Source organism: Nerophis lumbriciformis, linkage group LG37 (assembly GCF_033978685.3).
Source record: "Nerophis lumbriciformis linkage group LG37, RoL_Nlum_v2.1, whole genome shotgun sequence".
NCBI lineage: Eukaryota > Metazoa > Chordata > Actinopteri > Syngnathiformes > Syngnathidae > Nerophis > Nerophis lumbriciformis.
Genome location: NC_084584.2, coordinates 16,159,225 through 16,174,547, shown reverse-complemented (window position 1 = coordinate 16,174,547; position 15,323 = coordinate 16,159,225). Strand labels below are relative to the sequence as shown.

The 15,323-nt window shown below is 39.1% G+C and overlaps 1 protein-coding gene across 2 annotated transcripts in view; it reads left to right on the top strand.

Moving 5' to 3' along the window:
- Nucleotides 1-381: 381 nt before the first annotated feature.
- Nucleotides 382-15,323, top strand: part of atp1a3a (ATPase Na+/K+ transporting subunit alpha 3a) — an 80,855-nt gene continuing 65,913 nt past the window's right edge. Inside the window, exon 1 of one of the 2 annotated variants that reach the window (XM_061930910.2) lies at nt 382-508. The gene's annotated coding sequence lies outside the window, so the exon portion shown is untranslated. Of the gene's footprint in view, nt 509-12,373; nt 12,391-15,323 lie in introns of those variants that run through there. The other variant, XM_061930911.1, reaches the window with a different exon arrangement.

The window sequence follows — 15,323 nt, the reverse complement described above, 5'->3', positions numbered from 1 at the left end:
CTAGCGCCAACACCGCTGTCAACAGAGGAGAAAAATGCTTTATTTAAATAAATATATTATTTATAAAGCAAGTTCGAGTATCATTGGCAAATTTTCACCTAGTCCCGGCTTTGGCACGCATATATGTCCTCTTTTTGGGATTACACAATATGGTCAGCCTATACTACACCCTGGACAAGTCGCCACCTCATCAGCTAATGCACTTTTATTATTAGTATAATAATTATTATTAATAGTAAACATAAATATCATTATTATGAAATATAAATGTTAATAAACTAATCACGGGGACAACAATAGACGGATCCATTTTAAGATCCGGGTCAATGCAACACTGTTGTTATTAATGGCCTAATGCTGCATGGCTGACCTGAGATCAGTCGACTTGCTTCCGGATTTTTACTGGTCGTTAGCTTGTCCACTTCGTCCAGAGTGCGTTGGATTTAAAAACACATTTTCAAGTCAACAGAACCAATATTTTTGACTCAAGCGCCACAGCCGCTCGGCGGTAAGTAAAGGAAAAGTCTGAGGTTGAACTCCACTCTGTTACTAGGCTAATGCTAAGCTAATGCTAACAACGATGCTAGCGGACTTGAACGAGAACACCCGAGGCTTATGCTAGTAGGTTAGCAATAGTTAGCATACCTACTAATATGTCAAGAAAGAGTGCATTTATTTATATTTGTTTCTTTGTTGTTTGTATTTAACAATTGTTAAATGCGACAATTTTAGGTCACAAGGTTTGTATAAATGACTTAAGATAATTAATACAACTTGAATCTATCTTATGCATTTCAGTAGTGTATATAAGAGGTCATTTTGAATTTTGTCCCTAACGGCCCCTCATACTATCTAGGCCAGTGTTTTTCAACCACTGTGCCGTGGCACACTAGTGTGCCGTGAGTGAGATACAGTCTGGTGTGCCGTGGAAGATGATCTTATTTCACCTATTTGGGTTAAAAATATTTTTTGCAAACCAGTAATTATAGTCTGCAAATGATGTGTTGTTGTTGAGTGTCAGGGCTGTCTAGAGCTGGGCAGAGTAACCGTGTAATACTCTTTCATATCAGTAGGTGGCAGCCGGTAGCTGATTGCTTTGTAGATGTCGGAAACAGCGGGAGGCAGCATGCAGGTAAAAAATGTGTCTAATGCTTAAACCAAAAATAAACAAAAGGTGAGTGTCCCTAAGAAAAGGCATTGAAGCTTAGGGAAAGCTATGCAGAACAAAAGTAAAACTGAACTGGCTACAAAGTAAACAAAAACAGAATGCTGGACGACAGCAAAGACTTACTGTGGAGAAAAAACGGCGTCCACAAAGTACATCCGAACATGACATGACAATCAACAATGTCCCCACAAAGAAGGATTAAAAACAACTGGAATATTTTCGATTGCTAAAACCAAGTACCGCATTTTTCGGAGTATAAGTCGCACCTGCCGAAAATGCATAATAATGAAGGAAAAAAACATATGAGTCGCACTTTTTGGGAAAATGTATTTGATAAAACCCAACACCAAGAATAGACATTTGAAAGGCAATTTAAAATAAATAAAGAATAGTGAACAACAGGCTGAATAAGTGTACGTTATATGAGGCATAAATAACCAACTGAGAATGTGCCTGGTATGTTAACGTAACATATTATGGTAAGAGTCATTCAAATAACAATAACATATAGAACATGCTATACGTTTACCAAACAATCTGTCACTCCTAATCGCTAAATCCCATGAAATCTTATACGTCTAGTCTCTTACTTTATTATTGTCTATTGTGAGCGAACTGTGGTGCTGAATTTCCCCCAGGGATCATAATATTATTTGATATTTTACCGTAATGTGTTAATAATTTCACACGTAAGTCGCTCCTGAGTATAAATCGCACCCCCGACCAAACTATGAAAAAAACTGCGACTTATAGTCCGAAAAATACGGTAGATGCGGGAAATATCGACATGAAACTGCTACAGGAAAATACCAAAAAAAGAGAAAAACCCACCAAAATAGGACCGCAAGACAAGAACTAAAACACTACACTCAGGAAAACAGCAAAAAACTCAAAATAAGTCATGGCGTGATGTGATAGATCATGACAGTACACCTACTTTGAGACAAGAACTAAATTGATGCATGGTTTAGTTATGTTTTAAATTCATATCCAACAATTGTGACGACGACTTTTTACTGTCAACTGAGTTTCGTTTTTTAATGATTTCTGCTCGTGGTGTGCCTCCGGATTTTTTCACAGCAAAAAATGTGCCTTGGCTCAAAAAAGGTTGAAAAACACTGATCTAGTCAGTTCACACAATACTGTAAAGACCTAATGTCGGTATGTGTGTAAAATGTTAAAGAATTTGTCAGGCTTGTCCCTGACAGTTTGACTGTGTTTTAGTTTTTCCTCTGCGTTTGTCTTAGTTTTCTGTCAGCGCTTTTATTTTGTCTTCATTTCCTGATTGTCTCCCTGAGTGCTGCTTCCCCTCAGCTGTGGCTGATTGGCACCTGGCCACACTTGGTCTCAATCAGCCAGCTGCTATTTAAACCTGCCTTCCCCTCCAGTCAGTGCTGGATTATTGTCATTGTCGATGTCACTACTACCTGTCATAATACTTGTCGTTGTAGTTCTGTCTACTTTTGTTCACTCTGCTCATGTCATAGTTCCTTCGTGTCACAGTAAGTGTTTTTGTTTCTTGTCGACAGTTAGCCTTTGTGCTATTTTAGTTCATAGCCAAGTTTGTTCACCGCCTTGTGCGCGCCTTTTGTTTGTATCCTTTTGTTTTGTTTTTTGTTATAGTGTTAAATTAAATCATGTTTTCTCGCTCAATGCCTGCCGTCATCTCTGCATCTTGGGGTTCGTCACCAACAAACTCTGACAGAATTATTGATTTACACGGAACCCGCAGTGTCAGACAGGTCTTGTAAAGATGATTCCAGTGATATAAGTATCATTTTCCTGTAACAAACATTAAGAATGTTATGGACTTTTAAAAACTGGGGAAAATTGGCTAATTAAACTTCTTCAAAACAAAGTCAGTGGGGCTTAAGATTTTAGCTGTGACCTTTTTTGTTAAAAATGTCTTAGTTTTCTAAATATTTACCCCCTTTTGAAAAGGTTGGTATCATTGGAAAGCTTGCTACACGAAGAAAAAGACAATAGAGTTTCACAGTTACTGTGTATTTCATGAATTCATGAAAATTAGCGTTCGGAGTTACGGACAATTTGAGTAAACATGGCTGGTGAGTCAAATCACAAGCGACTGGGCAATCAGCAGATAAAAAAAAATCAGAGTGTGGATCGATTTATTGATTGATTTAAAATATATTTGGCAGCTCACAGATAAATACAGTGCATTCCGAAAGTATTTACAGCACTTCACTCTTTCCGCATTTTGTTATGTTACAGCCTTATTCCAAAATGGAATAAATTCACTTTTGTCCTCAAAATTCTACACACAATACCCCCCATTCACAATGTGAAAAGTTGAATTCTTAAATTTTGCTAATTTAATAATAAAAAATAAAAAAAAGATGTGTACGTAAGTATTTACAGCCTTTGCGCAATACTTTGTTGATGCACCTCTGGAAGCAATTAGAGCCTCAATTTATTTTTTTGAATACGATGCCACAAGCTTGGCACACCTATATTTGGGCAGTTTTGCCCATTCCTGCTTGCAGCACCTCTCGATTTCCATCTGGTTGGATGGCAAGGGTTGGTTTTCATCCAGGATGTCTCTGTACTTTGCTGCATTCATCTTAGTCCAGTCAGGGAGGTGACCAAGAACCCGATGGTCACTCTGTCAGAGCTTCAGCATACCTCTGTGGAGAGAGGAGAACCTTCCAAAAGGACAACCCTCTCTGCAGCAATCCACCAATCATGGTTGGATGGTAGAGTAGCCAGACGGAAGCCATTTCTAAGTAAAATGTTTGCCAACATGCACCTGAAAGATTCTCAGACCACGAGGAACAAAATTCTTTGGTCTGATGAGACAAACATTAAAGTCTTTGGTGTGAATGCCACATCATGTTTGGAGGAAACCAGGCACTGCTCATCACCAGGCCAATACCATCCCTACAGTGAAGCATGGTGGTGGCAGCATCATGCTATGGGGCTAGTCAGGATAGAAGGAAATATGAATGCAGCAATGTACAGAGACATCCTGGATGAAACCCACGCTTCCCATCCAATCTGAGGGAGCTTGAGAGGTTCTGCAAAGAGGAATGGGCGAAACTGCCCAAAGATAGGTGATCCAAGCTTGTGGCATCGTATTCAAAAAGACTTAAGGCTGTAATTGCTAAGGTGCGTCAACAAAGTATTGAACAAATGCTGTGAATACTTATGTAAATGTGATTTTTTTGTTTACCATATTTTTCGGAGTATAAGTCGCACCGGCCAAAAATGCATAATAAAGAAGGAAAAAAAACATATATAAGTCGCACTGGAGTATAAGTCGCATTTTTTGGGGAAATTCATTTGATAAAAGCCAACACCAAGAATAGACATTTGAAAGGCAACTTAAAATAAATAAAGAGTAGTGAACAACAGGCTGAATAAGTGTACGTTATATGAGGCATAAATAACCAACTGAGAACGTGCCTGGTATGTTAACGTAACATATTATGGTAAGAGTCATTCAAATAACTATAACATATAGAACATGCTATACGTTTACCAAACAATCTGTCACTCCTAATCGCTAAATCCCATGAAATCTTATACGTCTAGTCTCTTACGTGAATGAGCTAAATAATATTATTTGATATTTTACGCTAATGTGTTAATAATTTCACACATAAGTCGCTCCTGAGTATAAGTCGCACCCCCGGCCAAACTATGAAAAAAACTGCGACTTATAGTCCGAAAAATACGGTAGTTTTTTTAATTTTTAATAAATTTGAAAATATTTCTACAAAAAACTTTTCACATTGCCATTAAGGGGTATTGTGTGTATAATTTTGAGGACATAAATTAATTTATTGTATTTTGCAATAAGGCTGTAACATAAAATGTGGAAAAAGTGAAACGTGGTGAATAATTTCCGGATGCACTGTATATTATAACATTTTACTTACCATAGATGTTTTTGCAGGGGAGTTTTGTCGAGCTTTGTGGTGCAAGTACTTGTTAAATCTGAAAAATTCAGGTTTCAATATTCTGGATAAACCAGGATATGTGTTCTACGTCTGAAAACAGTGATCAGTCACTATACTCATGATTGCGGGATCAAGCCTGAAACTCTCCGAGTGACCACTGCGGAGATCCAGCCAGCAGCGGATTCTCACATACCTACTAACAGAATCAGAATCAGAGTCAGAAATATTTTATTAATCCCCGAGGGGAAATTAAAATTTTCAGCACAATCCCATTCAAGATCAGACAAACATTACAGGGAGACAGAACAGGATCGCTGACGGTTCTGCCAACTTCCGGCGCCCCTTACAAAAAAGGTGAGATACAGGTAAACAATTGGGGGGGGGAGTGGGGGGGGGGAAATATCGGTCTAAGCCTGGGCCCCTGGAGAGGGGGTCCAGACTGAAGCCAAGGGAAAAACAACTCATAGCACACATCCCTCTTACATGTGTGTAAGAGGGAAACATCAAAGAACACAAAGGACATTAACAAGTCACAATCTATCGTTAAATATACCCTTAAAACTACTTTGTTATAGTAGTTGGTCATGATTTATGTTGACTTAATTGTGGATATATAATCGATAGTTCTGACGTAGTCCGCTGGTATGTGAATAGGATCAGTGACAATATTGATTAGCAATGGGTTGTTCATTGGTGAAACGGCTTTTACAGATGGTTTTTCAAAGTAAACAAAGCAGCTCTTTTCAACTAACCTGGTTTTTTTTTCTGTGAAAGCTGCACGTGATTGGTCAAAAAAGTTCGCTTACAGTGGAGCCAATAGTAACTCCACTATTCCGCCCATAAAATCCAATAATAATCATTCAGTACCATTTCTGGCCACATTATTACATATGGCACCTTTAAAACAAGTGAGAGTGACTGTAGAGCAGGGGTCACCAACGCGGTGCCCGCGGGCACCAGGTAGCCCGTAAGGACCAGATGAGTCGCCCGCTGGCCTGTTCTAAAAATAGCTCAAATAGCAGCACTTACCAGTGAGCTGGCTCTATTTTTTAAATTTTATTTACCGTATTTTTCGGACTATAAGTCGCAGTTTTTTTCATAGTTTGAAAAAAACTATTTATATATGTTTTTTTCCTTCTTTATTATGCATTTTCGGCAGGTGCGACTTATACTCCGGTGCGACTTATACTCCAAAAAATACGGTATTTACAAGCAAGCTGGTCTCGCTTTGCTCGACATTTTTAATTCTAAGAGAGACAAAACTCAAATATCCATCCATCCATCCATCTTGTTCCGCTTATCCGAGGTCGGGTCGCGGGGGCAGCAGCTTAAGCAGGGAAGCCCAGACTTCCCTCTCCCCAGCCACTTCGTCCAGCTCCTCCCGGGGGATCCCGAGGCGTTCCCAGGCCAGCCGGGAGACATAGTCTTCCCAACGTGTCCTGGGTCTTCCCCGTGGCCTCCTACCGGTTGGACGTGCCCTAAACACCTCCCGAGGGAGGCGTTCGGGTGGCATCCTGACCAGATGCCCGAACCACCTCATCTGGCTCCTCTCGATGTGGAGGAGCAGTGGCTTTACTTTGAGCTCCCCCGGATATCGTTAAATATACCCTTAAAACTACTTTGTTATAGTAGTTGGTCATGATTTATGTTGACTTAATTGTGGATATGTAATCGATAGTTCTGACGTAGTCCGCTGGTATGTGAATAGGATCAGTGACAATATTGATTAGCAATGGGTTGTTCATTGGTGAAACGGCTTTTACAGATGGTTTTTCAAAGTAAACAAAGCAGCTCTTTTCAACTAACCTGTTTTTTTTCTGTGAAAGCTGCACGTGATTGGTCAAAAAAGTTCGCTTACAGCGGAGCCAATAGTAACTCCACTATTCCGCCCATAAAATCCAGTAATAACCATTCAGTACCATTTCTGGCCACATTATTACATATGGCACCTTTAAAACAAGTGAGAGTGACTGTAGAGCAGGGGTCACCAACACGGTGCCCGCGGGCACCAGGTAGCCCGTAAGGACCAGATGAGTAGCCCGCTGGCCTGTTCTAAAAATAGTTTAAATAGCAGCACTTACCAGTGAGCTGCCTCTATTTTTTAAATTTTATTTACCGTATTTTTCGGACTAAAAGTCGCAGTTTTTTTCATAGTTTGGCCGGGCTCCAGTGCGATTTATATGTTTTTTTCCTTCTTTATTATGCATTTTCGACATGTGCGACTTATACTCCGGTGCGACTTATACTCCGAAAAATACGGTATTTACAAGCAAGCTGGTCTCGCTTTGCTCGACATTTTTAATTCTAAGAGAGACAAAACTCAAATAGAATTTGAAAATCCAAGAAAATATTTTAAAGACTTGGTCTTCACTAACTGACAAAGAAACAGATAACAGATTTGGTGTCCAGTTCAAAGTGTGACATGATTTATTTAAAAATTTGAGAGTTGACTTTTGTATTTTACATGAGTTATTATTTGTACAAACACGGTGCAAAGTAATTCATGATTTGTTAAAAAATGTTAGTGGCTAGCTAGTTAAAATGGGATATTGTGATATCACAAGACTGTCTTAAAAGTGATCATTTGAAAATGTTCAATTTGAAAAATGTGCACTTAGAGAAAATATAAAAATAAAGTGTTGCATATTGATATTTATCTGTTTCTATATATATTTATTGTGAGAAATCAAGATGATCAGTGTTTCCCCAAAGATAAATATTATTAATTATTAATAATAACATAGAGTTAAAGGTAAATTGAGCAAATTGGCTATTTCTGGCAATTTATTTAAGTGTGTATCAAACTGGTAGCCCCTTCCATGAGGTGGCGACTTGTCCAGGGTGTACCCTGCCTTCCGCCCGGTTGTAGCTGAGATAGGCTCCAGCGCGACCCCAAAGGGAATAAGCGGTAGAAAATGGATGGATGGAAACTGGTAGCCCTTCGCATTAATCAGTACCCAAGAAGTACCTCTTGGTTTCAAAAAGGTTGGTGACCCCTGCTGTAGAGTTTGAGCAGAACATGTTGTGTTTCTGTTCTGTTCGTGGGTGTTCCTATCGTTCAAATAGAAAGATAGGAAATAACTTTCATAGAGTCCCGAAAGAAGATCAGTTAAGTTCAGTTCAGTTTCAGTTTATTTGGAACATGCATACGATACAATGTAATGCATCACACATTTCCAGTTGTTTCATTACAGCACGTCCGAAAAGGAGTAGGAAGATTTCCTTAGGTACCTAGACTTGGGGTCGGCGACTCGCGGCTCTTTAGCGCCACCCTAGTGGCTCTGGAGCTTTTTAAAATATGTATGAAAAATGGAAAAAGATGAGGGTAAAAAATATATATTTTTTGTTTTAATATGGTTTCTGTAGGAGGACAAACATGACACAAACCTCCCTAATTGTTATAAATCACACTGTTTATATTAAACATGCTTCACTGATTCGAGTATTTGGCGAGCGCCGTTTTGTCCTACTAATTTTGGCGGTGCTTGAACTCACCATAGTTTGTTTACATGTACAACTTTCCCCGACTTTCTAGGACGTGTTTTATGCCACTTCTTTTTCTGTCTCATTTTGTCCACCAAATTTTTTATGTTGTGCGTGAATGCACAAAGGTGAGTTTTGCTGATGTTATTGACTTGTGTGGAGTGCTAATCGGGCATATTTGGTCACTGCATGACTGCAAGCTAGTCAATGCTAACATGCTATTTAGGCCTCATTTGTAGGTATATTTGAGCTCATTTAGTTTCCTTTAAGTCCTCTTAATTCAATTTATATCTCATGACACACTATCTGTATGTAATATGGCTTTTAATTTTTTGCGGCTCCAGACAGATTTGTTTTTGTATTTTTGGTCCAATATGGCTCGTTCAACATTTTGGGTTGCCGACCCCTGACCTAGACCATCGCCTGAAACCCGGACGTAGCTCTAGGTCACGTGATTGCAACCCAGCAATACTCAATACTCAACATAGTCGCTAACTTGGCAACACTGATCCATCCTGCTGTTTTTATTCTGTGGCAGACCCGGTGTGCACAAGCTCAGTTAAGAAGCAGCGTTACGATACATACCGCCATTTAACTTATACCAGTAGCCGTCCAAATGTATTTATGGCTGTGTAACATTGTGCTTTACTGCATCATTTCCAGGTTTTTCCATCAGCACTTGTCTTCTGCTTTGTTTGTCACTGATGGTGGAGCAGCTGCAGCAATGACGGGAGGGACTAGAAATCAGGCCATGCTCAAATTAGGATGGAGAGCGGTATTGATCCCCCTCCCCTCCCTACCACCACACACACACACACACACACACACACACGTTGTGTTGCATAAGGTGTGTTTTGTCTTCATTAATTTGTGCATAGTCCAGTGTGACTGCGTGATTGTTCAATCCTCCTCAGCAGGTGCTGCATACCAAAAAAAGCTTGTGAATCTCCAGTTAGGCCGCTTAAGACCATCATAGGGTCATAATTTTTTCCTTCATCCCCTCTCCCCTTTTTATTATTAGCCGTGAAAATGGGCTTAAGCTCGATTAACTGTCTGCTTCCTTGTCTCCCTGGTGTCTACTTTCTTTTTAGACATAGTATAAAAGATTGTGTCAGTAGAAAGTGTTTGCATGGTAAATGTTAGTGATGTGCGATACCACTGATTTTCATTCCAATCTGATACCGAGTAAAATTCAGGCTGGTATCGGCAATATCGATTCGATACTTTGTGTAAATATACCTAATAAGTCTGGAAACATTAGAATAGTATTTCTAGTAGGGATGTCCGATAATGGCTTTTTGCCGATATCCAATATTCCGATTTGTCCAACTCTTTAATTACCGATACCGATATCAACCGATATATACAGTCGTAGAATTAACACATTATTATGCCTAATTTGGACAACTAGGTATGGTGAAGATAAGGTACTTTTAAACAAAATAAAATAAGATAAATAAATTAAAAACATTTTCTTGAATAAAAAAGAAAGTAAAATAATATAAAAACAGTTACATAGAAACTAGTAATTAATGAAAATGAGTAAAATTAACTGTTAAAGGTTAGTACTATTAGTGGAGCAGCAGCACGCACAATCATGTGTGCTTACGGACTGTATCCCTTGCAGACTGTATTGATATATATTGATATATAATGTAGGAACCAGAATATTAATAACAGAAAGAAACAACCCTTTTGTGTGAATGAGTGTAAATGGGGGAGGGAGGTTTTTTGGGTTGGTGCACTAATTGTAAGTGTATCTTGTGTTTTTTATGTTGATTTAATAAAAAAAATAAAAAAAACGATAATAAAAAAACGATACCGATAATTTCCGATATTACATTTTAACGCATTTATCGGCCGATAATATCGAACATCTCTCATTTCTAGTGCTGCTACTCTTGGGGAATCATCTTTAAAAAAAATGAAATCACAGTGTGAAACAAATGGTGTTATTTTGCACTGAATGTGAATCTTATCTCGGTATGTAGTGTCAGTGTAAGGATATTGTTATTACAAACCCTAAAACCAGTGAAGTTGACACGTTGTGTAAATGGTAAATAAAAACAGAATACAATGATTTGCAAATCCTTTTCAACTAATATTCAATTGAATAGACTGCAAAGACAAGATACTTAATGTTCGGACTGAGAGACACAATTTTTTTTTTGCAAATAATCATTGACTTAGAATTTAATGGCAGCAACACATTGCAAAAAAGTTGTCACAGGGGCATTTTTACCACTGTGTTACATGGCCTTTCCTTTTAACAACTCTCAGTAAACGTTTAGGAACTGAGGAAACCAATTTTTTTATCTTTTCAGGTGGAATTCTTTCCAATTCTTGCTTGATGTACAGCTTAAGTTGTTCAACAGTCCGGGGTCTTTGTTGTGGTATTTTAGGCTTCATAATGCGCCACACATTTTCAATGGGAGACAGGTCTGGACTACAGGCAGGCCAGTCTAGTACCCGCACTCTTTTACTATGAAGCCATGCTGTTGTAAAACGTGGCTTGGCATTGTCTTACTAAAATAAGCAGGGGCGTCCATGATAACGTTGCTGGGATGGCAACATATGTTTCTCCAAAACCTGTATGTACCTTTCAGCATTAATGGTGCCTTCACAGATGTGTAAGTTACCCATGCGTTGGGCACTAATACACCCCCATACCATCACAGATGCTGGCTTTTCAACTTTGCGCCTATAAAAATCAGTATGGTTCTTTCCCTCTTTGTTCCGGAGGACACGACGTCCACAGTTTCCAAAAACAATGTGAAATGTGGACTCGTCAGACCACAGAACACTTTTCCACTTTGCATCAGTCCATCTTAGATGAGCTCAGGCCCAGCGAAGCCGGCGGCGTTTCTGGGTGTTGTTGATAAATGGCTTTGGCTTTGCATAGTATAGTTTTAACTTGCACTTACAGATGTAGCGACCAACTGTAGTTACTGACAGTGGTTTTCTGAAGTGTTACTGAGCCCATGTGGTGATATCCTTTACACACTGATGTCGCTTTTTGATGCAGTATTGCCTCAGGGATCGAATTATTCGGCCTTACCGCTTATGTGCAGTAATTTCTCCAGATTCTCGGAACATTTTGACCGTAGATGGTGAAAATCCCTAAATTCCTTGGAATAGCTCATTGAGAAATGTTGTTCTTAAACTGTTCGACAATTTGCTCACGCATTTGTTCACAAAATGGTGACCCTCACCCTATCCTTGTTTGGGAATGACTGAGCATTTCATGGAAGCTGCTTTTATACCCAATCATGGCACCCACCTGTTCCCAATTAGCATGTTCACCTGTGGGATGTTCCAAATAAGTGTTTGATGGGCATTCCTCAACTTTCTCAGTCTTTTTTGCCACTTGTGCCAGCTTTTTTGAAACATGTTGCACGCATCAAATTCCAAATGAGCTAATATTTGCAAAAAATAACAAAGTTGACCAGTTTGTACGTTAAGTATCTTGTCTATGTGTCAGGCTTGGTTATGTTTTAGTTTTTCCTCTGTGTTTGTGTTTTATTTCCTGTCAGCGCTCTTATTTTGGTTCAGTTTCCTGCTCGTCTCCCTAAGCGCTGTTTTCCCTCACCTGTCCCTGAGTGGCAGTCTAGCACACCTGGTGGCAATTGCCAATCAGGCCACTATTTAGACCTCGAGTCAGTGCTGGAGTATTAGTACCTGTAAGCTGTATGCTGTTTGCAGCTTGCTGTCGTCTAGTTCCTCATTTCCTGTTTGCTGGTTCCTGGTTTGTGTTTTTCCTGAATTTTGGACATTAAATCATGTTTTCCTGCACCAAGCCTGCCATCTCTGCATCTTGGGGTTCGTCACCACCTTTACTTGACACTTTGCAGTGTATTCAATTGAATATAGGTCGAAAAGGATTTGCAAATCATTGTATTATGTTTTTATTTACGATTTACACAACGTGCCAACTTCACTGGTTTTAGGTTTTGTATTTACCTCGGTGGAAGAAAAAGTAGTTCCCACCAATCGCCTTTCTTTTAGACAATATTTCACTGATTTAGTTACTTTACACTGTGACTATGACATACATTATTTCAAATGACCTCAGAGGTTCGGCTGTCTTTCAGAAAGCAAACATAAAAACGAGCTTAAAAAGTAGATGTGTTTCTGTCAGGTGGGGTTCATCTGTGGAACAGCTTGGATGATTCCTTAAAATGTTTCAGTTCCATTTAGACATTTAAAAAAAAAATTAATGCCAATGTCCTGAAAAGATATATCACTCTTGAATTAACACAGTAGTTAGACTTAGACTTAGACAAACTAATACAAAAAAATATTTGGTGCAGCATGGTGGTGGCAGCATCATGCTATGGGGCTAGTCAGGATAGAAGGAAATATGAATGCAGCAATGTACAGAGACATCCTGGATGAAACCCACGCTTCCCATCCAATCTGAGGGAGCTTGAGAGGTTCTGCAAAGAGGAATGGGCGAAACTGCCCAAAGATAGGTGTTCCAAGCTTGTGGCATCGTATTCAAAAAGACTTAAGGCTGTAATTGCTAAGGTGCATCAACAAAGTATTGAACAAATGCTGTGAATACTTATGTAAATGTGATTTTTTTGTTTACCGTATTTTTCGGAGTATAAGTCGCACCGGAGTATAAGTCGCACAGGCCAAAAATGCATAATAAGGAAGGAAAAAAACATATAAGTCGCACTGGAGTATAAGTCGCATTTTTTGGGGAAATGTATTTGATAAAAGCCAACACCAAGAATAGACATTTGAAAGGCAATTTAAAATAAGTAAAGAATAGTGAACAACAGGCTGAATAAGTGTACGTTATATGAGGCATAAATAACCAAGTGAGAACGTGCCTGGTATGTTAACGTAACATATTATGGTAAGAGTCATTCAAATAACTATAACATATAGAACATGCTATACGTTTACCAAACAATCTGTCACTCCTAATCGCTAAATCCCATGAAATCTTATACGTCTAGTCTCTTACGTGAATGAGCTAAATAATATTATTTGATATTTTACGGTAATGTGTTAATAATTTCACACATAAGTCGCTCCTGAGTATAAGTCGCACCCCCAGCCAAACTATGAAAAAAACTGCGACTTATAGTCCGAAAAATACGGTAGTTTCTTTATTTTTAATAAATTTGCAAATATTTCTACAAAACACTTTTCACATTGCCATTAAGGGGTATTGTGTGTATAATTTTGAGGACATTAATTTATTGTATTTTGCAATAAGGCTGTAACATAACAAAATGTGGAAAAAGTGAAACGTGGTGAATAATTTCCAGATGCACTGTATATTATAACATTTTACTTACCATAGATGTTTTTGCAGGGGAGTTTTGTCGAGCTTTGTGGTGCGAGTACTTGTTAAATCAGAAAAATTCAGGTTTCAATATTCTGGATAAACCAGGATATGTGTTCTGCGTCTGAAAACAGTGATCAGCAGTGTTGGGTTAGTTACTGAAAACCAGTAACTAGTTACAGTTACTAGTTACTTTATTTCAAAAGTAACTCAGTTACTAACTCAGTTACTTACACCAAAAAGTAATGCGTTACTGTGAAAAGTAACTATTTAGTTACTTCTTTTTTTCTTCTTTTTTTTTAAAGCTCCCATTAATGCCCTTTTAGCCTTCATTTCAGTACTGCACTGGATAATAATACAATCTGTTGATCAACTTGACATGCATTTTTATTTTCCTTTTAACATAATTAATGAAAAACAGTGCAACATAAAAAGGCATTCCTCCTTTCTTTAAACTTGGACAAATGACCATTAATAAAAAACAAGTTAAAGTGCAACATAAGAAGGCACATTAAGCCTGACATCTGGAGTGATGCTGCTGTCTTCCACACTTGGAGCCATGGATTGTAAAATCCTTGTTTTCAGTGGCAGGATCATTGACACAGATGGTGAAGTTTCAGTGCTCAGTAGAGATGTAACACTTTTGAGGGGTTTAAGCACCTGGAGGACCTCATCTGCCACTCTCACATCATCATCAGACAGGGTGACATTTGTCTTCAGGGTGTTGTGGGTCAATGCAGAGTATATAGCTGCCTGCTGCTCCAACATACCATAAGTGGAGTTCCACCTTGTTGAGAAATCATGTATGATCTTATGATTAGGCAGCTTTAGCATTTCTTGCTTTGTCTTAAGCACATGAGCAGCTGTTGTGCTTGGATGGAAGTAGGAAACCTCCTTCCTGATCCTCCCAAGGAGGCACTCCATCCTATTGACTGAGATTCCGTTCTGTGATGCCAAATTCACTACATGTGCAAAGCACCTATCTGTGGTCCCAGTCCTGCCTCATTCACTGTAATTATTTGATTTTTGGCATTATCACGTGTGACTGGGATATCTTTATCTTCCATTCCTCCACTGCTTGTGTCAGTACCTGCGCAAGGTGACTCTCGTAGAGGGGGCGTGTCTTCTCATCTCCCAGTCTGCTGTGATGAAGTGAGCGCTTATAGTTCCCCTGGACGTCCACCCGTCTGTCATGAGCGCAACAGATGATGCTCGGGATAGTTCATCCACAACTTTTTTCTTCTCCTGCTCATAAAGATCTGGCACAATCTTATCGCTGAAGTGGGTGCGCGACGGGATGTCGTAACGTGGCTCAAGCACGTTCAGCATGTGTTTAAAACCCTCGTTTTGCACAACCGAGTCTGCACCTATAAACACACCGATTCAATGGCGCGGGGCATTCAAGCTCCTCCGTTACGGCGCTCACCATGACCACGCTGTGTGTGGACTGAAC